Here is a 25,078-nt window from a genome sequence, read left to right on the forward strand (position 1 = left end):
TGTGGGGAGCGATACCATCCCAGCTGCCTTAACACCTGTCTCGGCCGTATACCACAGGTGGCATCACAACAAACTTTCCCGAACACCCAGCTTCCTCTACTATTTACTGTACGCCTCGGGGCAACGGAACTGGGCAAGGCCACCCCATGACATCACCAGACCTGACCCGAAACAGCCCAGCGACGAGAAAGTTAACCACCTGCCCCGTGCTGCGCTACATATATATATACACACACACACACACACACACACACACTCACACACACACATTCATGCACACATATATATGCTGACAAACAAAAGAGTAACTATTTTTGAACTTTTGACTTTCAGGCTCCATATCTTAACATTCACTACAGCTTTGAGTGTGAGACTTCCTGCATTTTATGGACAATCATTTTGGCTATCTCATACATAAATTTGACTAGAATTTATTTAGCATATGATTTGTTATGCAAATTCTTGTTATTTTTATTATTATTATTATTATTATATTATAGCGCCATTTATTCCATGGCGATTTACAAATGAAAAACGGGGGGCATACATAGACAAGTACAATAACCATGTACAATACAAGGCACAGACTGGTACAGGAGAGAGGACCCTCCCATGAGGGCTCAGTCTACCACAATCTGTTATGTCACTGCATTGTTACTGTTTTACTCCTGGTGTTTAAAAAAATCTTTTTCTTCCTGCATACTACAAATTACTACCTGTCCTCACATTCCCTAATAGCTCGGTGTGTTAGTAGGTTGATTCCAAAGTGAAAGGTCAGAAAGAGAAACAGCATCCTCCAGCTCATCGATAGTGGTGTTTTAGCAAAGAAAATTGCCAAACTGTATCATATGGGTGCCATGACAGATGGAAAAATATGAAATGAAGTCCATGAAGCCATTCAAACCCCAAGAGGTGGAAGTTCAGGCAAAATATCGGAGCCAACAAGTCACCCCATCAAAAGGTCTATCAGTTCTGGTGTGACAAACATGGCAGTGGAGGTGGCTCACATACTAAGTAATAGCGAAATCACATCCATATGACACATTTTACACGTGTCTGGAATGGTGTCCTGAAAAAATAGGAAGAAGCCTCAACTTCAAAATCGTCATAAAATCATCAGCTTGAGTTTTAAAAAAAATAAAGTCTTCCAAGAGTATGCACTCAGTGGAAGCCTACTTCTGTTCATTACATTGCTTTTTGACTTTTATTATAACACTATTTTGGATTAAATTTGGTCATTCAGGCCCTCGGAATAATTTTACAATATGAGCCGTTACATTTACTGGCAAAAATACTAAAAATAACACAGGCTTTAACTCGCGTAGACAATCTATGTGAGAAAAGCAGCTGCAGCTTCCTTCACAACCATCAATCACAAAATAAGAAAAATATATATTTGCTGTTGGTATGACATATCTAACTATATTTGAGTAATTACAAATTTAAGCTTGTGAAGTTTTTGTGTTATTGAACTTGAATAAAATGATTGTCAGTATCTGATTACATTTCTAAACCTAGCACTGTCTTCCTGTACATTTGTAGATCCTGTTAATATTATTACTGCCTGCTTTTTTTTTCTTGTTCTAAATTGGACTTTAATTTTGGTACACTTTTCTATTTTTTGTTATTTGCCGCTTCTTTTTTTTTTTTGGTTTTTGCTTTATGAGAAAATTTATAGGAGCAATTTTTATTATTGATAGAAGGAGCCGAGAGAAGATGAACCAATAAAATAATCATCCTAAAGAAGGTCATTACATCTATTTCTTGACTAGAAACTATAGCTTGATGATATTCCTTCCTAATATATATTCTTCCCTGGCAGTGACTGTCTCATGGATGTCTGGTTTCTTGCAGAAATGTCTCTGTACTGACTCACTGTGTCACTCACAGCGCAGAAATACATTCCAGTGTCTGATGGGTTGAGATGAGAAATAAGCAAAGGAAACAACTTCTTATCTACAACTCTTGCTACAAATTTTCCCATGGATGGCTCCTCTTCCTCCTTAAATCCTGCTTTTCTTACAATATTCTGAAGGCTTTTTCCAGGATACTGGACATACCAGAATAGATATGGAGATGTACTTGATGTTTCATATTCACAGTCCACAGTGACTCGGGTCCCTTCCATTCCAGAGTCTTCAGGCTTTGACTGTTTTACAAAGTGCGCTCTGCAAATACATACTATGAAATAAAAAAGTTCAGTGAATGTGATAATGAACAAGGTACATGGCAATACAATGAAGGCTGGGGCTCATACCTGGAAATGCAATGTATAGGATCAGATACAGCCAAATCATCATGGCTGTCTTGGTCCTCTGGTAAGACTGGGTATAGCACAATGAATAAAGCACTACTACAAAGAAGGAGGAGCAATGAAACATGACAAATATCCGGCACATGTGTATGGTGAAGAACCAGAGGAGATGCATCTCTTCTCAAGATACAGCACATTTACAGGAAATCTTTACTTAGTTTATTGATGGAAGAACACATAAAGGAGGCAGGCTAGATCATTTAAAATAATGTTGCCAATTTTAAAGCCCAGCAATCCCTTTAAAGGTGATATCAAATTGAAGAATTAAAAATGACAGCATTACTAATAAAAAGTTGCAGGCTAGGGCATGTATACGGGAATATAGTAATGTAATATTATGTTGGTATGAGGATATGGGGATAGTTATTTTAAAATTTCCTGATTGTAAAATAATTCCAAGCTGTCACATCCTAGTAACTTTTTATCTTTTTTAAGTACCCCAAAAATAAGCAGGAATTTTAAGCATTTTCGGTGCAAATGTTACATATAAGCTCAACCCCGAAAATAAACTTTAGTCGTGGTTCAATAATGAAGTGTCCATGCAGCTAAAAAAGTTAAAGAATACTGCAGGACACTTCAATATAGAAATCAGATACCCCCAAAAGAGAGAAGAAAGAAGACAGAAGACCCCAAGATCATACTTACCAGACGCCAAATGAGAGGACCTTCAGTGGAACGCACACCCACACACATCGGATTGCATACACATCAGTTCACACACACACACACACACACTTCAGAGCTCACACACAATCACACATCAGATCGCACACACACACATCAGGAACGCATCGATGCACTCCAGCGCAGGTCCTCTATGTGTTCCTCCACAGGTCTTTGCGCTCCACTGCACTGCGTCTCAGGTTCTCCTGCTGGCCAGAAGCAATTGATATCGCTGTATGTGGTGAGTATGTGTGTGATGTGATGTGTGACTGTGTGTGTGATCTGATGTGTGTGTTTATGTGTATGAGTGTGTGTGTGCAAACTCTCCTATATGAGTGGCGGTCATAAGCAAGGGAGGACCGCATGGAGCCTACCTGTGGGAAGCACCCATCAAAGATCACAGGAGGACTTGGGAGCCACGCAAACATCTTGGCTCTGGTAAGTATGATTCTCCTGGGAAGGGAGTGTCTTTTGGGGTTGTAAACTTACCTGCAACCGTATTTCCCTGAGAATAAGCCGTACTCCGAACATAAGCCCTAGTTCTTTCTTTGGGACAAAAAATAGTATAAGAAATGCTATATAGTCAATCTGTGGCACTCAATATTTAAGCAGCTGGTAAGTATATAGAGCAGCTCAGCAGTGATGGACTAAGGATCTAAAAGTCTCTAGAATGAATAATTGTAATGATAGGAATAAAAACTGCTTGTACTGTGACTGCTTCTGCAGAATCAAAAAGATCATTGAGAGTCCAAATAGAACACACCAAACAGAAGGAGATTAGGGAAGGGTGGGCAGTTAAATGAAGGCAGGAAAATAAACTGCCATTGGTATCATTCGATTCTATTTTTGAAGATGTTAGAAGACAAGCATTTTGCCTTAATTTTTCAACCAAATCTAAATCTTTAAAGGTAGTGTTGAGCGAACCTGAACTGTAAAGTTCGGGGATCGTACCGAACTTATGGTGTTCGTACACACGATCCCGAACACCAGCTTTCCTTTGAAGCTTGTGTTAGAGTTCGGGTCCAGTTCAGATCCAGGGGCTGTAAAGAAAAAGCACATTATTAAAAAACATTATGATCACACTCACAGGTCCCATGACGCATCCTGCAGGCTCTGCTTCCCGGCCGCTTCAGCTTCAGCATCCAATCATTGCTGTGCCCTCCGATAAGCATCACTGACTAAAGGACCTTCCATGACGTCATAGCCACGTGACCAGTCTGGTGTGAATGTTATACAGACTGGTCACATGGCTATGACATCATCGAAAATCCTGTTAACTGAACCTTGACTGTCACTGTGTGAGTGTCGCATCAGCATCACCTGATATTTCAGCTTTGCAGCAATTTTATTTTCATAACCTAAACCAAATTTGGGAGGGTTTCAGCTTTCAAAAGAGTAATTTATGAAACCAATGGATGAATTTAAAGTCAGGTTATAAGCTTTTATTTACATAACATGGATAAGCGACAGAACTTCTGTCAGGGACTGAATACGGACACTTCATTACACACAGATGGATTATATTTATCAATATCAGTCATTTAGGACAGCATTGGATCATTCAGAGATCCTCATTGAACTTCTGGAGTGAGTTTGCTGGACTGAAAGTAAAGGGGCCGAAAAATATTGCACCCCCCCAATTTTCAGTTATTTATTTTTTACAAAAATTTAAAATAAGCAGTAAGTATCGTTCACCTTCACAATTGTGTCCCACTTGTTGTTGATTCTTCACCACCAAATACAGGACCGTTCTTGAAGAAAACCTGTTGGAGTCTGCAAAAGTCCTGAGACTGGGATGGAGATTTGTCTTTCAACAAGACAATGATCCAAATCATAAAGCAAAATCTACAATGGATTGGTTCACAAATAAACGTATCTAGGTGTTAGAATGGCCAAGTCAAAATCCAGACCTAAATCCAATCGAGAATCTGTTGAATGAGCTGAAAACTGCTGTTCACAAACGCTCTCCATCCAATCTCACTGACCTCGACCTATTTGTAAAGGAAGAATAGGCAAGAATTTCAGTATCTCGATGTGCCAAACTGATAGAGACATACCCCAAGTGCCTTGCAGCTGTAATTGCAGCAAAAGGTGGCGCTACAAAGTATTAACTTATAGGGGTCGAGTAATATTGCACACCCCACTCTTCAGTTATTTATTTTTTACAAAAATTTAAAATAAGCAATAAATATCCTTCAACTTCACAATTGTGTCCCACTTGTTGCTAATTCTTCACCATAACATTTAAAATTTGTACCTTTATGTTTGAAGCCTTAAATGTGGGAAAAGGTTGAAAAATTCAAGGGAGCCGAATACTTTTGCAAGGCACTGTACTATTTGTAATGCATACGTAAGTATTAGACAGTTTTCGTTATGAGTATCGTGAATCAGAGTATTTCAAAACGTACTCATCATTATCTGCACACTATTCTAACAAAATCTGTTTTAAAAGTCAAATAGCGGTCCTTTCCTCCCGAGCCCTCCATGTGGCCAGCCAGTACTGTACAGCCACATGAGGGATATTGCTACGCTCAATAGAGATTGTGTAACAAATTATGGGGTCATTTTAACCTGTTTTATCTTGAGAAAATTGTAAATCTGGTGATAAAACAATATTTTAGCAGTAAAAATGTTCTTATTTTTTCTTCACTTTTCAGCACTATAAAATATTGTGACACTGATATGATGTGAGTTGTGGTGTCAAAATACTTACTACACCCATAGATGAATTCATTGAATGGTGCAGTTTGCAAAATGGGGTAACTTGTGGGGGATTGCTGCTGTTTCTAGATGTTTGGTGAGCACCTTAAACAACCCAGCTGCTCACAAAATGCTATTACGTTGAGCATTCGCAGAGCCCCTGAGGTACCTAAGCAGTGAAGCTCCCCCACAAGTGACCCCATTTTGGAAACTAGATCCTTCAAGGAATTTACACTACACAAAATTTGACATAGATGTATCAGATTAAAAAAGCTCAAGAAATTAAGATATAAAAATTAATTTTTATTCAGAAATATTTTTAAAATAATTCCATATTTAAAATTTAGTTCCACAATACAATACCCAGGGACTTGGAAGTGAGTCACAGAAAAATTATGATACAAAATTTCAGTTAGTAAATAATTGCACGATAATCCAAAATATATATATATATAATAATTCTTATTACAATGTATAAATATATACTTCACATAAATAGGCCCCTGATATAAAGTGCATATAGTGACTAGTGATAAAAAGTATGTTAGTGCTGTGCAAAAATTGCTAGTAAATTCAAATGAAAGTAATATTAATAACACAAATACCTGTTTGGCTCATTGTGAAAAATTGTTGAATTCAACTATAATATATGATATAAAGAATGTATCATATTCAGTATATATTCATTGAATGTTTTACTAATGGGTTAAAGTGCAGAGTGCTATATATCAGGGCTGGGACTGCCAGTTCCTTCGAGTTGATCTCATTATGGCTAGGCAGTGCTGCTAGTGCTGCTAGTAGCAATACACAAGCTCCCGGTCACATAAGCACACATCAAATAAAAAGCATTACTCACATCTGATTGTCACGTCCACGTCCCTCTACCCCGACATACGTTTCACCTCTTCTTCTTCGGGGGCCGTATTTTTACTGTATGTTTAGTAGAAGCTTTACCACTTCGTGGGGAAATTAATATTTATTTTTCTGGCAAATTTTGTGTATCATCCTTCATGGAATTTATCAAGATGTTTGAGGTGCACCTGGAACCCTCAGGTGCTTTACGGAATTTTATACCATTGAGCCTTGAAAATGAAAAAGTATATTTATAACCTCACAAATGTTGCTTTAACACAAACGTTTTCAAATTCAGTAGGGTAACAGGAGATAAGATAATTGATGATACAATTTGTTGTGCAATTTCTCCTGAGTACACCAATACCCCATATGTGCTTGAAAACTACTTTTGAAGCACAGTACAAAGTGAAGAAAGGAAGGAGCGCCATTAGTGTGCAGATTTAGTTAATTAGTTGGAATGGTGTCATGATTATCTCTCGGTCATGAGAGATTTGTGACGATACTACTATTTGAGCCTTTTTTCCTACTCTGATGCCCAATATTAAATGTACTTTGCTTTCTGTTAGTGCAGCAAGGGTTAATGCCAGTTTCTCCCTTGCTATAAAGTTGCTTAATTAGAGCTCAGCTGTGGCCACTCCCTTCCTCCTTAAAAAGCCCCATCAGCCACCTCTTCCTTGCAGTTGATAGATTATTCTACCAAGAGAGGGAGTCACTTTGCAGTTGCTGGTGCAAGTCTTGCTGTTCGCTTGCTGTTGTTGTGGGGTTACCCCTTGTCTTGTATTTTCTTCACTGCTTTGGTTTTCCCCTTTACCATTTGTTGTTTATACCTTTGTGTTTGGGTGCAGTGTGACTGAGCTTTATTTACCCCTGTTTGTCTATTTGTTGGGGTTACTGCTCTGATCCCGGTTCTCCCCTTGGGTTGTGGGAGAGGGAGTACTAGATCAGGGCTGGTTAGGAGCAGGGAAAGTGTGGCGGCCCAGATATTCTCAACATCAAAGGTAATCCTGGGATCAGGGATAGCTAGGGTCCCCTAACCTGAGGGTCACTTCAGGAGTCCTTATCCCTGTTACCTCCAAACCTTCCTGTAACAAATGGTTTGCAGATGCCATGTCACACTGGCACAATCCCTAAGGTGCCATACTAGCAAGTACCCCCACAAGTGATTCCATTTTGCAAACTGCACCCCTCAATGAATTCATCCAGCAGTACAGTGAGCATATTGACACTAAAAGTGTTCCACAAAATCTTATAGTATTGAGCAGTAAACAAAAAATAATGATATTTTACCACTAAAATGTTGTTGTAACCAGAGATTTCCAATTTTCACACAGGGGTGGATAACAAAAATCCTTATAATGTGTTACACAATTTCTCCTGAATGTGGCAATACCCCACGTCACTGTACAGTACTGTTTGGCCACACCACGAGGTTCGGGATGGAAGGAGCGCCATTTGATTTTTGAAGCACAGATTTTCTTAGAAAATTAAGTGGAGTCCATTTGCAAAGACCCTAAGCACTAGAACAGAAGAAATCTCTTCAAGTGATCACATTTTGTAAATTACACCCCTCTGTGAATCATCTACGGGTGTAGTGACAATTTAGTCTCTGCAAAACACAAATGAAGAAATACAGTGAATGTTGCAGAATGAAAAATTACAAATAAGTCCTTGTCATGCCCAGTACATTGTAGTGCCCGTATATTGTGCCATGGTCGGCATATTGTATTATATATACATATATGTACACAATATACAGCCTGCAGCCTGTAAATTAAGCAGGCTCTCCTCACTACAATAATGTCAAGCATGTGGATGCTAACTGTGGTTTAGATACATTGTGGGGCTGAGAAGACAGGGGCCATTGGGAGTGCAAATTTTGCTAGATTTCTTAATTGAGTGTGGAAGCCATATCATTTTTCAAGAGCCTTTGCACTATATTTCTGTTAAACAATGATGGACCTGAGTGGGGACTTGTGTTTTTGTGGGTTAAGTTGAATGATATTTGGTAGCGGTTTTGGTACAGAATGCATTAGAAAGCCATGGAACCCATAGGGTGGAGGGGCGACATGACTAGAGGGAAGGGAAGGAGTGATGGGGTTAATGGAAACAGGAATGGTTTGTTTATAAGGCAGAATAAAGGGATTGGTGGGTAGGAGGAGTTCCCTGGAGGAAGAGGTGGGACAGTTGAGGGGTGTAAGTAAAGGACTTTGACTTACCCCCTCTCTCTTGACTTCCGGATATGGAACGATCCGGACGTGCGACAGGATGGCTGCTACCCGAGACCAGCGGATTCATCATGGCAGTGCACGGGCCCCTGGCAGCGCGGTCCCACGTCTTGGCTGCTGGGGGTTAACCCGTTGGCACTTTCCCCTCGCTCCCCTGTCAGCTGCGGGCGGCGCCCCCCCCCCCCTCCCTCATATCTCAGGTACTTGCCGTGTGCGGGGGGAGCGAGGAGGAGATGCGAGAGCCCCTTCGGGGACCCCCCGCGGTAGGACGTGGGCAGGGCAGTACTCAGCTGCTGCTCCGGCCGCGGGAGGAATCTCCGTCCGGGCCGCGGCAGCCGGGAGGGGGGCGTGGCTTGTCTGCGGCCTACTTCCGGTCCGAGCCGCGGCCTGGATTGCTGGATGAGGCGGCTCCCGGACGGGGAGAGCGCCCGGCGGTGACAGAGGCCAGCTTTAACCCTCGCGGAAAGCGGGGGGGGCCGCGGAGCTGCACCCAGTGGTGGGTCCGGCACCAGGGCAGGCGGGCCTGGGGCGACGGGTGCCCAGGAGGCGTCGGTGAGTGGGGGTGACGGCAGGGGCCCTGCAGTTCCTGCTTGGTCACCCAGATCAGGTTGCAGCTCCCGGCCGCGGCGGTCTCCCCCAGGAGGGGGAGGGCCCAGCGGACAGAGGCTTTCATGGGGCCCAGGAGGGCTGGATGCGGCGGCTCCTGGCCAGGAGAGCGCCCGGCGAGGACGGAGGCCAGCGTTACCCCCCCTTCCCCGCGGGTGGAGGGGGAGGGCCGGGGGGCTGCAGCCAGCAAGGGGTCCGGCACCAGGGCAGGCGAGCATGGTGCGACGGATGCCCGGGAGGCGTCGGTATGTGGGGGTGACGGCGGGGGCCCTGCGGTCCCCGCCTGGTCACCCAGAGCAGGCGTGCAGCTCCCGGCAGCGGCGGTCTCCCCCAGGGGGGGAGGGCCCGGCGGACGGATGCCTTCTGGGCCCAGGAGGGCAGGAGGCTGGCAGCTCTGGATGGGAGTCTGCTGGCAGCGGGTCGGGCCACAGGTACCCCCTGTCCTTGCAGGTAGCAAGGGGGGGGTCAGGCCAGAAGATAAGGCCCGCGGTGGCAGCCCGTGGGACGGGACGGTTTCCGGGGTTGTCGCCGCGGGACAGAAGATGGAGCTTGGAGGATGGTGCCCACGCGGCGTACCAGGAGGACGGCCGTGGTGGTGGCAGCGCTTCGGCGGCGTCTGCGTTACATGAGCCAGAGGCAGTCGGCTCCAGCGAGGAGGAGGAGGAAGCAGCGACGGATGAATTAGACGTCCGGATGGCGTGATTTTTTATTCCAGGATACGCCGGGTCGCGGTCGGGTGAGACGGCCGTGGATTTGGCAGGGTTGGGGGGGGGGGGCTGCGGACACGGCAGCGCCGAGTGGGTTTGTGTTTTGACCAGGTATGGGGTTTACTGCAGTGGTGTATACGGTTGTGGAGAGTGCGCATGCACCGCCGGCGGCATGGACGGGATCGGTGGTTAGTAGGCGCAGGTGCAGCAGGCAGAGTGAGGGCGCATGAGGCGGAAGGGGAGCATTTTCGGGCAGAGGCGGCAAGGGCTGTGACAGAGTGAGTGGTGATGAACGAAGAGGGGGATGAGGTGGTGCGTCTGGCTGACAGTGGCCAAGTGTGAGAGGTATGGGTGCTTCAAAGGCCCGCTGGGGGGGGCTCACTTGCTGGAGGAGGTGAGGGATAAGATTTGAATAGGGAACGTGTAGCAATAGTTTCGCTGCTCCCCCGGGAACAGTTTCACCTGGATTAGGTTAAGCCAAGTGATTCCAGGAAGGATAAGTAGAGGGAGGGGAGCGCCGGTGGAGGCTCACCCTCGTACATTTGCAACGTGGCTGCGGGCATTTGCGTTTTTTGGCAAGGATATCGGGGGAAGGAATTGGGTAATTGGTTCGGCATGGTTCGGTTATATGGATCCATTTGGGGTGGCTTGTTAGGTCAAATGGCGGTTTAGTCTGGCTTCAGTACGCCGAGTAATTTCAGCAAGGGAAGGTGTTGGGTGCCAGTATGCGGTAGGATCATACGGGTACATCCTTATGGCTGCAGTGGATGGCGGCTCCTAGTCAGCCCCCCCCCCCTTTTTGGGGGGGTAGTTGGCTGTTCGGGGCTTGGAACCCCGGCGACACGGACGATGAGGGTTTTTGGGGGGATAGAATGATGGGTGGTGCAGATTTGGCGCGGAAGGTTGTCTTAAGCATAAGTGTTGGGTTGTGGTAAGGAACATAGTAATTCTGCATCTTTCTATTTATATTGGTGGATCTTTGCCTCCTTATTGGAAGTTTGCGCTGGGCTAGGGGACACCTGGTGGTTGGCACTGGAAAGAGGGGTCAGGAAGTGGCGTTGGGCAGGATGGGTGGGCCATTCAGGGCCCTCCTTGTCACGATTGGGTTTCTCTGTTGGGGGGTAGTGCCGGAAATGAGCCGTATATGGATGTATATATTTGGGCTTGTTCAAAACGTATCTTATCTGGAGGAGTCATCGGTGTATGCCTGCTTGGCTCCAGAATTGTCGGCGGTTTATTATGTGTCGTTTGACAGAGGGTGGGATTTGGTAAAGGCGGTGAGCCGTGGAGCAGCGATGGCAAAGGCGGATTTGGAGGCGGCATTTAGGTTGTTACTGGTCCACCCTGCTAGCTAGCAGTTCTGGTGCTGCGGTGGGGAGGGGAGTTATTATTATGTTGATCGGTGGGTGCTAATGGGTTTTTTGTCCCATTTTATGTTCCTTTGGAGGCGGTTATTTCTTGGTGGAGTGGTTTGTGCGTGGTGTGTCCCAGCTTACACCTCTTATTCATTATAGGTTGATTCTCTTTACATCGGGTTGGCGGGTTGATGACTCGTTGAGGTTGATTGTTTCATTGCAGATGGTGGTGGATACTCTTTTGGGCCTGTTGGCGCAGGCGAAGACTGAGGGTCCAACGCCAGTGATACGGTTTGTGGGGGATAAAGTTTGATGTTATGGTCAGAGGGGTAGGATTCGTGGGTAATGGTGTGGTCCTATGGGCTGCGATAGAGGCAGTTAGGTCAGCTAAGACGGTGCGGTTTCAGGCAGTGCAGTCTTTGCAGGGGCGGTCGAACCACGGGTGCAGAGTTACGCCGCTGGGGTGCGTGTCTGCTGGACGGCTGGCGATGGCTGCGCCAAGGGTGCAGCCATCGGATCATTTGTGTGTGGTCACGAGGGAGATCAATGATGATCTGATGGTGTAGGAGGTTTTTTCTTACGGCGATTTAGTGGCCGCGGATTGTGGCTGGGTAAGGTGGTACCTGATGGAACGTAGCTGCGGTACTCGGAGGCAGCGGGTCCAGTTGTTTTCTGGTTGGGCATTGTGGGGTAGCGCTTCCAATCGGTGGTAGTGGTCGGGTTGTGGAGGTTGGCAGTTTTTTCCAAGAGAAAGGTGTGCTGTCATTCTGACTATCAGTTGGTGGAGAATTCGATTAATAGTTGGTTTGCTAATCCTGGTGCCAAGGGTGGCGTACTTGCGACAGTTGGTTTCTCAATTGTATGCGTTTAAAAAAAAAAAAAAAAAAATGTTATGCGTGGCGCAACCAGTACTGGGGTTCGCCAAGGGAATAGCAGCTGCTTTGTTTCCTTCCAGTTCTGCAAGTCTCGGGAGTTGAGGCCGGGTAGCAGACGAGGTGGACACAGTGTGTCCGGAGGGCTTGTGGAGTCTGGTGTGGCTGTGTTGGGGAGCGGCTCGGTGCCCAGTGACTGAGGTTATTTGGGGCTGATATTCAGAAGTATGGGTGGCGCGGATAACGTTGTTTGGGACAATGTGTGAGGAAGGCCCGGTGGAGTATTTGGTGGTGGCGTTGGCAGTGGTGAGTAAAGGTTTTCAGGCTGCTAGGCCGGCGTCAGCAGTGGAGCAGAGGGTGGCGGCTGTGGCTGTCTTGTTAAGGATTAGATGTGGAGAGATGTTTTCGCAGGATTTTAGGGCGCGGCAGGCCTTGAAGGGTTTGGTCGTAAGGGTGTGAGGGAGCGGGATACAAGGGTCCGTCTCCGTTGTTTGGTGGCAGCGTTTGGTGAGTGGTTTGTGGCGGCTATGTTCATCTGAGCACGAGCGGGTTTTGTTTCCCTTGTCCAAAACGGTTTGTGTTAGCCTTTTGGGGGGCTTTGAGATTGTGGGGTTGGTCAGCCCATCTACGGTGAAGAGCGGAGGTTGGATGTTGGAGGATGTGTCCGAGGTAGTACAATGGGTTGAGCGCCGGCTTTGTCGCTCACCGAATTAGATTAGGCGGGTGGTGAAGGTTGGTGTTGTTATACGCGGTCCCGGGTGCGGAATTATGTTGTGAGGGTGCCCAGGCTCATTATTGTGTCGTTTGTTAAGGTACCATTTTGTGGCAGTGCTGCAGACTTGATTGCAGGTGGCGGGGGTGGGTGCCCGGAATACTACGGGTCGTATTCCTTCTGGATTGGGCTGCCACGGAGGCCCCTCGGTGGGCTCAGAAAAGGTGTTGTGAGAAGTATTGGGAGGTGGGAGTCCTCTTGTTTCGGTGTTACGTTTGGCCTCAGTTGTTATCGGGTTAAGGCAATGGGGGCATTTGAGTCTTTTGGGAGTGGAATGGGTTGGCGTAACAGATTGGTGTTATCTGTGGGTTTATAACCTCTGGGTTTTTGTGGTGAGGGTGTGCCTCATTTGGATAGTTGGGCATCCGTTGGTTCTCGGGGCCTCGACGGTCTGAGGCTCGCCCGAATTTTGCCAGTTGGGTCTGGACGGGTCGATGGTACTGGTCCAGTAAGTGGGAGGCAGCGATTTGGTATCTCGAGAAGTTATTTCTGAATGTTTTAAAAAAAAAAAAAAAAAAAAAAAAATTGTGGGTTGTTGCATTGTGGGAGACATACCCGGGCTTAATCGTGGGGTAGTTTTGATAGTGTGACCAGGTTGGAATGGCGTGTGGCTCGTGCGATAGGCAGTATCAATCGAGCCTTATTGGGGGGGTGGCGTCAAAAGTTGGTGGCGCTGAACTGGTGGTTTTGGGGATGCGATGGGGGTGCATCTTAACGTTCTTGGTGCTGTTTTGTGGACGCTGGGATTGCGTGGAGGTGTGGTACAAGCTTTTGGTGTGTGGCGGGTCCAGGCCACGTAAGGAGTCACGTGCCCTGTCCTGTGGCGGGGGGTAGGTCTGGTCCAGAGGCGGTTGAAGGCAATGGTAACTGGACAGAGAGACACCATCTTGGTATGGTGGCTCCAGGTTCCGGGATGTTGCAGGCACGGGGTTCTGCAAAGTTGGAGGGTTAATCCGTAGGTGATTAATACCTCATCTCTGGGTCGGTGTGTTGCGGCCAGGGATACTGGGGTGAGAAGTGGTTCCTGGACTGGGCCTACTCAGGGTTGTATATTTACTGTATTGGTTACTGTGTTACCTATTGTTATTTGTTGGGGTCGCCCGTTGGACGGCGCCCCCTTGTGTTAGTATGTAAATAATAGGTAATAAAGGCTGCTGTGGCCAATTTTAAACCAAGTCACATGCAGTTCGTGTATTATTTACAGATGGTATTGGTGGGTAACACACATACAGCACGACTGGAGAATCCTTCCTCAATGGTCAAGAAAGCCATGGAACCCATAGGGTGGAGGGGCGACATGACTAGAGGGAAGGGAAGGAGTGATGGGGTTAATGGAAACAGGAATGGTTTGTTTATAAGGCAGAATAAAGGGATTGGTGGGTAGGAGGAGTTCCCTGGAGGAAGAGGTGGGACAGTTGAGGGGTGTAAGTAAAGGACTTTGACTTACCCCCTCTCTCTTGACTTCCGGATATGGAACGATCCCCGCCCACCCTCCCTTGTGTTTAATACCGAGGGGAATTTGGTCTGGGTTGTTTCTTTGTCACAGCAGCGGGGGGGTAGGTCTGGTCCAGAGGCGGTTGAAGGCAATGGTAACTGGACAGAGAGACACCATCTTGGTATGGTGGCTCCAGGTTCCGGGATGTTCCAGGCACGGGGTTCTGCAAAGTTGGAGGGTTAATCCGTAGGTGATTAATACCTCATCTCTGGGTCGGTGTGTTGCGGCCAGGGATACTGGGGTGAGAAGTGGTTCCTGGACTGGGCCTACTCAGGGTTGTATATTTACTGTATTGGTTACTGTGTTACCTATTGTTATTTGTTGGGGTCGCCCGTTGGACGGCGCCCCCTTGTGTTAGTATGTAAATAATAGGTAATAAAGGCTGCTGTGGCCAATTTTAAACCAAGTCACATGCAGTTCGTGTATTATTTACAGATGGTATTGGTGGGTAACACACATACAGCACGACTGGAGAATCCTTCCTCAATGGTCATGATCAGTTCATATTTATCTTGTGCTCTATGCTGATGCTTATATTGGGGGCTCCATCTACATCTCCGAAATACGTGATTAAGGTGAAACCTTCGACAGATCCATCCACTAGTGAGGCAGTAGAGTTACTCCGGACTCTGTTTGGCCTCTGTTCAGCAATGTCTAGTTTTTCAAAGGTGAACAAAACTGTTGGTGACCACACTTTTGTGCATGCCTAAAAAGAGGCATAAACAGATGGACACCATCACACCACAAGCCAAACAGGAGGTTACAGTGAGTGTCTCGTTACAGTGAATTCTCCATTGTGAATCTTGTCTGAATCATATTTTTCAGAGATTTAGGGTATGTGCCCATGATCCGCATATGCTATGTCCTCGACGCAGCGTGTCTTCTCCTGTGGAGATGCAAGTGTTCTCAGGGTTTGGGGTGCTTTTTGAGATTAGCCCTGTTTTCCCAACGGAGAAGAATTGCATCTCCCCAAGCATACATTGATATGCTGCGGCTAGGGAAGATGCGCCACATGTCAGTTTACGCTGATGCATAGTGGGCACTGGATTTTTATAAATCCCATCCATTGTACTTGTTCTATAAAATGCAGCATTTTGGATGCAATGAAAACATGCTGCATATAAAACATTGCTATTCCTGATTGTAGGCACGCACCCTTACATCTAATCCCCAGTTTAAGTGCTCAACGTAGAGCTCAGATAAATATGAGCCGCACCGTACTGTGATCTTTTATAGGCAGAATGAACAAATCATTAGCGCTTGAAGAAATGGCTTAATTTATTTATTTTTTACACTGTATAAGTGGTTAGTCGACTGTATTCTTCCAGTCAGTATTACGGTATTACAGCTATACAAGATTTATATAGATTTTTACCGCTTTTAGGTTTGGCTGCTATCACACATCTGGCATGGTGTGTGAGACTTTTCATAGCTCAGTAACCCGGATTCATCATGATGACGACTTCAGGTTACTATGGCAGCGATCAGATCCCTGTGATCACATTACAGGGAACCGATTGCCTTGGAAAGGCAAGCGATCCTCTCCTTGCTTCCTGAATGCTGCAATCACATTTATTGCAGAATTTAGGGGTTAATCTGTTAGGAGCAGCACGGCACCGCTCCTGGCAGAGAGACCAGGCCAGATCCTGGCTATACCATCAACTGGAGACACGGCGGCGATCGCAGGTATACGGCAACAGAGCCCCCAGCCATTGCCATGACATATCTACAGTGCTGGCCAAAAGCATTGGCACCCCTGCAATTCTGTCAGATAATACTCAGTTTCTTCTTGAAAATGATTGCAATCTCAAATTCTTTGGTATTATTATCTTCATTTATTTTGCTTGCAATGAAAAAACACAAAAGAGAATGAAAGAAAAATCAAATCATTGATCATTTCACACAAAACTCCAAAAATGGGCCAGACAAAAGTATTGGCACCTTTAGCCTAATACTTGGTTGCACAACCTTTAGCCAAAATAACTGCGAACAACCGCTTCCAGTAACCATCAATGAGTTTCTTACTCTCCTGGAATTTAGACCATTTTTCTTTGGCAAACTGTTCCAGGTCCCTGAGATTTGAAGGGTGCCTTCTCCAAACTGTCATTTTGAGATCTCTCCACAGGTGTTCTATGGGATTCAGGTCTGGACTCATTGATGGCCACTTAAGTAGTCTCCAGCGCTTTCTCTCAAACCATTGTCTAGTGCTTTTTGAAGTGTGTTTTGGGTCATTGTCCTGCTGGAAGACCCAAGACCCCTGAGGGAGACCCAGCTTTCTCACACTGAGCCTTACATTATGCTGCATTTGTTGGTAGTCTTCAGACTTCATAATGCCATGCAAACGGTCAAGCAGTCAGAGGCAGCAAAGCAACCCCAAAACATCAGGGAACCTCCGCCATGTTTGACTGTAGGGATCGTGCTCTTTTCTCTGAATGCCTCTTTTTTTTCCTGTAAACTCTATGTTGATGGTTTTTCCCAAAAAGCTCTACTTTTGTCTAATCTGACCAAAGAACATTCTTCCAAAATGTTTTCTCAGGTAAGTTTTGGCAAACTCCAGCCTGGCTTTTTTATGTCCCAGGGTAAGAAGTGGGGTCTTCCTGGGTATCCTACCATACAGTCCGTTTTCATTCAGACGCCAACAGATAGTATGGGTTGATACTGTAGTACCCTCGGACTGCAGGGCAGCTTGAACTTGTTTGGATGTTAGTCGAGGTTCTTTATCCACCATCCGCACAATCTGGCGTTGAAATCTCTCATCAATATTTCTTGTCTTTCCACATCTAGGGAGGTTAGCCACAGTGCCATGGGCTTTAAACTTCTTGATGACACTGCGCACTGTAGACACAGGAACTTTCAGGTCTTTGGAGATGGACTTGTAGCCTTGAGATTGCTCATGCTTCCTCACAATTTGGATTCTCAAGTCCTCAGACAGTTCTTTGGTCTTTTTTCTTTTCTCCATGCTCAATGTGGTACACACAACTTTAATCCATGTCAACTGGCTGCAAGTGTGATTTAGTTATTGCTAACACCTGTTAGGTGCCACAGGTAAGTTACAGGTGCTGTTAATTACACAAATTAGAGAAGCATCACATGATTTTTCAATTGGTGCCAATACTTTTGTCCACCCCCTTTTTTATGTTTGGTGTGGAATTATATCCAATTTGGCTTTATGACAATTTTTTTTTTATTTTTTTTTCATTGAAGACAAATTAAATGAAGATAATAATACCAAAGAATTTGTGATTGCAATCACTATCAAGAAGAAACTGAGTATTATCTGACAGAATTGCAGGGGTGCCAATACTTTTGGCCAGCACTGTATATGGTTGGGAACGCACCAATTTTTATGTAAAGTGATCCCTAATAAAATAAATTTTGTAAATGTTTGAAAAATGAGAAATTGCTGCTAAACTTTTAACCCTTCTACATTTTAGGTAAAAAAAAAAATCTGTTTCAAAAATAATGCTGATGTAAAGGAGACAAGTGGCATATATTAGGACTGCTTTACACGCTACGACATTGCTAAAGCGATGTTATTGGGGTCACGAAATTTGTGACGCACATCCGGCCGCGTTAGCGATGTCATTGCGTTTGACACCTATGAGCGATTTTGAATCGTTGCAAAAACGTTCAAAATCGCTAATCGGTGACATGGGGGTCCATTCCCAATTATCGTTGCAGCTGCAGATACGATTTTGTTCGTCGTTCCTGCGGCAGCACACATCGCCATGTGTGACACCGCAGTAACGAGGAACCTCACCTTACCTGCCTCCACCGGCAATAAAGAAGGAAGGAGGTGGGGGGGATGTTAGGTCCCGCTCATCTCCGCCCCTCCACTTCTATTGGCCGGCCGCTTAGTGACATCGCGGTGATGTCGCGGTGACACCGAACGTACGTCCCCCTTGAGGGAGGGATTGTTCATCAGTCACAGGGACGTCGCTGAACAGGTATGTGCGTGTGACTCTGCCATAGCGATAATGTTCACTACGGCAGCGATCACCACATATCGGCCGTACTACGGGGGCGGGTGCTATCGCGCTCGACTTCGCCAGCAAATGCTTGCGATGTTGCAGCATGTAAAGTGGCCCTTAGGCTATGTGCCAGCGTGACTTTTTTTTTTTGCATTTTTCCTTGCTTATGTTAATCAATAAAAGTAAGGAAAAAGCATCCCAGCAAAGTCTATGAGAATCCTGACTTGCTGTGCACATGTGCTTCTTTATTCTTTGCAGATTTTGTTGATGATAAAAGAAGCAGCATGTTAATTGTTTCTGCTTCTTTTCTGCATTTCTATAATCCCCTGTAGTGCTTTATCACTACAGTGGATAATAGCGCAGCACTTCACCTCACACACTGTGCATACAGCAAGTTGTGTAAAGGCCCAGTCACACACAACGACTTACCAGCGATCCCGAAAACGATGCGACCTGATAGGGATCGCAGGTAAGTCGCTGGGAGGTCGCAGATGAGATGTCACACAGTCGGATCTTATCAGCGATGCTGGAACAATACAGTTCACAGTAGCGACCTGTATAAAGATCTCAGCAGTCACTGTGACCCTGTCACACAGTGTCAAACACTGCGATGTGTCCTGCCCAGCAGGACATCATAGTTACATAGTTACTAAGGTTGAAAAAAGACCTAGGTCCATCTAGTTCAACCTTCCTCCACCAGTTCTACATTTGGTCACAAAGTCATTTATAACCAACAATGTTTTGTGTACTGAGGAAATCATCCAGCCCTTTTTTGAAAGTTGTTATAGTATCTGCGATTACTACCTCTTGTGGTAGGGCATTCTACAGTCTGACTGCTCTAACTGTAAAGAACCCTTTCCTATTTAGCTGCCGGAATCGCTTTTCTTCCACTCGCAGTGGGTGCCCCCTGGTCCTTAGTATTGTCTTCAGAAGAAATAAGTCATGTGCCAGTCCTTTATATTGACCACACATGTATTTATACATATAAATGAGATCTCCTCTGAGACGTCTTTTTTCTAAGCTAAACATATCTAACTTTTTCAACCTGTCATCATATGGGAGGCCTTCCATTCCTTGTAGTAGTCTAGTTGCCTGCCTTTGAACTGACTCTAACTTCTGAATGTCCTTTTTAAAATGTGGAGCCCAAAACTGGATCCCATATTCCAGATGTGGCCTTACAAGTGATTTATAGAGAGGTAACAATACGTTGGGATCACGGGATCTAATCTCTCTTTTTATACACCCTAGAATCTTGTTTGCTTTTGCAGCTGCTGCTTGACATTGAGTACTGCTGCTCAGCTTATTTGTAATGAGAATACCCAAGTCTTTCTCCTGTTCTGTAGTCCCGAATTTACTTCCATTTAATGTATACGCAGTTATAGGATTACTCCGTCCTAGGTGCATTACTTTACATTTATCAACATTAAATCTCATTTGCCAAGTATCTGCCCATTCTGACATCTTATCTAGATCTTTTTGTAATAAGGTACTATCAAGGTCAGTTTTTAATATCCTACATAGTTTGGTGTCATCAGCAAAGACTGACACTTTACTATCAATCCCATCCACAAGGTCATTAATAAAGAGATTAAAAAGAATTGGTCCTAGCACAGATTCCTGCGGCACCCCACTGCTGACTATGGCCCATTTAGAGAATGTTCCATTTATGACTACTCTTTGTTTCCTATCTTATAGCCAATTCCTTACCCAGTTGCATATAGTTTCCCCCAGTCCTTGCTTCTGGAGCTTTAGTATAAGGCTATTATGTGGTACAGTATCAAATGCCTTTGCAAAGTCCAAATAAATCACATCAGCTGCATTACCATTATCCAGGTTTGCACTTACCCCCTCATAGAACCCCAACAGGTTGGTTAGACACGACTTATCTTTCATGAATCCATGCTATCTGTCAGTTATTATATTATTTTCTGCAACATATTTTTGCATGTCATCCCTTAAAATGCCCTCAAAAACTTTGCATACTACTGATGTCAGGCTTACTGGACGGTAGTTGCCTGGATCTACCCTCTTACCTTTCTTAAATATTGGTACCACATCAGCAATCCTCCAATCCTGAGGCACCAACCCTGTTACAAGCGAGTCTAAAAAGATGAGATACAGCGGTCTGTTGATTACGGAGCTCAATTCCCTCAATATTCGTGGATGAATGCCATCTGGCCCTGGGGATTTGTCAATGTTTAATTTACTCAGACGTAGGCGTACTTCTTCTTGTGTTAAATTAATTATATCGGGTGGTGAACTTTGATTTTTCACTTGTTGAATGATGCCTGATACAGTCAGTTCCTTGGTGAACACAGGTGAGAAATGCCTATTTAATATCTCAGTCTTTTGTTTGTCCTCTATAACTAATTTGTTATTATATTTTAAGGGGCCAATACTATCCTTTGTTTTCCTTTTGGCATTAATGTATTTATAAAAGATTTTGGGATTTATTTTAATGTCCTTGGCGATTTTTGTTTGAGTAGCTAGTTTTGCTTGTTTGATTTCTTTTTTGCATTGCCTATTGATATCTTTATACTCCTGCAATGCTATTTCTGTATTCTCAGCCTTCAAGATTTGAAACGCCCTTTGTTTTTATTTTATTATACTTTGTGCAGTCTTATTTATCCATAGTGGTTTATTTTTATTCCGGGACGTTGTATTACCAGAGGGTATAAGTTTCTTACAGGACTCTAGTAATATATCCTTAAACTTTCCCCATTTATGTTCAGTATCCCCAGTTACCATGACTTTGTCCCAATCTACACATTTAAGCTCTTCCCTTAATTTGTTGCATCGCCTTTGAAGAAAATGGCCTGGACCATTCTGCAATGACTAGAGATCTTACAGCAGGGGCCTGATCGCTGGTAGGTGTCACACATAAGGAGATCGCTAACGGGATCGCTACTGCGTCACGGAAACCGTGACTCAGCTGCGATCTCGCTAGCGATCTCGCTATGTGTGACGGTACCTTAAGACTTTCCGTAGCTCAGAAACCTGGGGTCGTCATGGTGATGACCCAGGGTTATTATGGCAGTGATCAGATCACAGGTAAGTGATTCCTCTGCCTGCCTCCTGCATGCTGCGATTGCACTGATTGCAGCATTTAGGGGTTTCAACTGCCGGGCGCGGAGACCTCTCTAGGCAATGAGACCCGGTGGCGATCACGGAGATACAGCCGGCGATGTCCCGCATACCCCAAGACTAAAGAAGGCACAAAAAGAAGCAAGAAAAAAGCAAGGGAAAAAATGTGCATACACAATTAAAAAGAAGGGAATTTTGTTACTTACCGTAAATTCCTTTTCTTCTAGCTCTTATTGGGAGACCCAGACGATTGGGGTATAGCTACTGCCCTCCGGAGGCCACACAAAGCACTACACTAAAAAGTGCAAGGCCCCTCCCCTTCTGGCTATACCCCCCCGTGGTATCACGGGTTCTCCAGTTTTAGTGCCAAAGCAAGAAGGAGGAAGCCAATAACTGGTTTAAACAAATTAACTCCGAATAACGTCGGAGAACTGAAAAACCGTTCAACATGAACAACATGTGTACCCGCAAACAACAAAAAAATCCCGAAGGACAACAGGGCGGGTGCTGGGACGTCCAAAAGCTGTCCCTGGGTGGGTAAAGAGATACCTCATGTTAGAGCTGCAAAACAGCCCTCCCCTACGGGGATGTCACTGCCGCCTGCAGGACTCTTCTACCTAAGCTGGCATCCGCCGAAGCATAGGTATGCACCTGATAATGTTTGGTGAAAGTGTGCAGACTCGACCAGGTAGCTGCCTGGCACACCTGTTGAGCCGAAGCCTGGTGTCGCAAAGCCCAGGACGCACCCACAGCTCTGGTTGAGTGGGCTTTCAGCCCTGAAGGAACCGGAAGCCCAGCAGAACGGTAGGCTTCCAGAATTGGTTCTTTGATCCATCGAGCCAGGGTGGCTTTAGAAGCCTGCGACCCCTTGCGCTGGCCAGCGACAAGGACAAAAAGTGCATCTGAACGGCGGATAGGCGCCGTGCGAGAAATATAGATTCTGAGTGCTCTCACCAGATCTAGCAAACGTAAGTCTTTCTCATACCGGTGAACCGGCTGAGGACAAAAGGAAGGCAAGGATATATCCTGATTAAGATGAAACGAGGATACGACCTTAGGGAGAAACTCCGGAATGGGGCGCAGCACTACCTTGTCCTGGTGGAACACCAGGAAGGGAGCCTTGGATGACAGAGCTGCCAGCTCAGACACTCGCCTAAGCGATGTGATCGCAACAAGAAACGCCACTTTCTGTGACAGACGAGAAAAGGAAACGTCCTTTAGAGGCTCGAAGGGCGGCTTTTGCAGAGCAACTAGTACTCTGTTCAGATCCCATGGATCTAACGGCCGCTTGTACGGGGGCACAATATGACAGACCCCCTGTAGGAACGTGCGCACCTTAGGAAGACGTGCTAGACGCTTCTGAAAAAACACAGATAGTGCCGAAACTTGCCCTTTAAGGGAGCTGAGCGACAAGCCCTTTTCCAACCCCGATTGCAGGAAGGAAAGAAAGGTGGGCAATGCAAATGGCCAAGGGGATACTCTCTGTGCAGAGCACCAGGATAAGAAAATCTTCCACGTTCTGTGGTAGATCTTAGCAGACGTTGACTTCCTAGCTTGTCTCATTGTGGCTACGACTCCTTGAGATAATCCTGCGGACGCTAGGATCCAGGACTCAATGGCCACACAGTCAGGTTCAGGGCCGCAGAATTCTGATGGAAAAACGGCCCTTGGGACAGTAAGTCTGGTCGGTCTGGCAGTGACCACGGTCGACCGACCGTGAGATGCCACAGATCCGGATACCACGATCTCCTCGGCCAGTCTGGGGCGACGAGTATGACGCGGCTGCAATCGGATCTGATCTTGCGTAACACTCTGGGCAAGAGTGCCAGAGGTGGGAAGACGTATGGGAGCCGGAACTGCGACCAATCTTGAACTAATGCGTCTGCCGCCAGAGCTCTTTGATCGCGCGACCTCGCCATGAATGCCGGGACCTTGTTGTTGTGCCGGGACGCCATTAGGTCGACGTCCGGCACTCCCCATCGGCGACAGATTTCCTGAAACACGTCCGGGTGAAGGGACCACTCCCCTGCGTCCATGCCCTGGCGACTGAGGAAGTCTGCTTCCCAATTTTCTACGCCTGGGATGTGAACCGCAGATATGGTGGATGCTGTGTCCTCCACCCACATTAGAATGCGCCGGACTTCTTGGAATGCTTGCCGACTGCGCGTCCCTCCTTGGTGGTTGATGTATGCCACCGCTGTGGAGTTGTCCGACTGGATTCGGATCTGCTTTCCTTCCAGCCACTGTTGGAAGGCCAGTAGGGCAAGATACACTGCCCTGATTTCCAGAACATTGATCTGAAGGGTGGACTCCTGCGGAGTCCACGTCCCCTGGGCCCTGTGGTGGAGAAACACTGCTCCCCACCCTGACAGACTCGCATCTGTCGTGACCACTGCCCAGGATGGGGGCAGGAAGGATCTTCCCTGAGACAATGAGGTGGGAAGGAGCCACCATTGTAGAGAGTCCTTGGCCGTCTGGGAAAGAGAGACTTTCCTGTCCAGGGACGTTGACTTCCCGTCCCATTGGCGGAGAATGTCCCATTGAAGTGGGCGCAGATGAAACTGCGCAAAGGGAACTGCTTCCATGGCTGCCACCATCTTCCCGAGGAAGTGCATGAGGCGCCGTAAGGGGTGCGACTGGCCTTGAAGGAGGGATTGCACCCCTGTCTGTAGGGACCGCTGCTTGTTCAGCGGAAGCTTCACTCTCGCTGCTCGAGTATGAAACTCCATGCCAAGATACGTTAGCGACTGTGACGGTGACAGATTCGACTTTGGAAAGTTGATGATCCATCCGAACGTCTGTAGAGTCTCCAGCGTAGCATGTAGACTGAGTTGGCATGCCTCTTGAGAGGGTGCCTTGACAAGTAGATCGTCTAGGTAAGGGATCACCGAGTGTCCCTGAGAGTGCAAGACTGCTACCACCGCCGCCATGACCTTGGTGAAGACCCGGAGGGCTGTCGCCAGACCGAATGGCAGAGCTACGAACTGAAGATGGTCGTTTCCTATCACAAAACGTAGAAAACGTTGATGTTCTGTAGCAATTGGCACGTGGAGATAAGCATCTTTGATGTCTATTGAGGCAAGGAAGTCTCCTTGAGACATTGAGGCAACGACAGAGCGGAGGGTTTCCATCCGGAACCGTCTGGCGTGCACATGTTTGTTGAGCAGCTTTAGATCCAGAACAGGACGGAACGAGCCGTCCTTTTTTGGAACCACAAAGAGATTGGAGTAAAACCCTCGCCCTTGTTCCTGAGGCGGTACAGGAACCACTACTCCTTCCGCTCTTAGGGAGTCCACCGCCTGCAGCAGGGCATCTGCTCGGTCTGGATGTGGGGAGGTTCTGAAGAACCGAGCTGGAGGACGAGAACTGAACTCGATTCTGTACCCGCGAGACAAAATGTTTGTCACCCACCGGTCTTTGACCTGTGACATCCAAATGTCGGAAAAGCGGTAGAGCCTG

The sequence above is a fragment of the Anomaloglossus baeobatrachus genome, chromosome 1, assembly GCF_048569485.1.
Source record: "Anomaloglossus baeobatrachus isolate aAnoBae1 chromosome 1, aAnoBae1.hap1, whole genome shotgun sequence".
In the NCBI taxonomy this organism is placed as follows: domain Eukaryota; kingdom Metazoa; phylum Chordata; class Amphibia; order Anura; family Aromobatidae; genus Anomaloglossus; species Anomaloglossus baeobatrachus.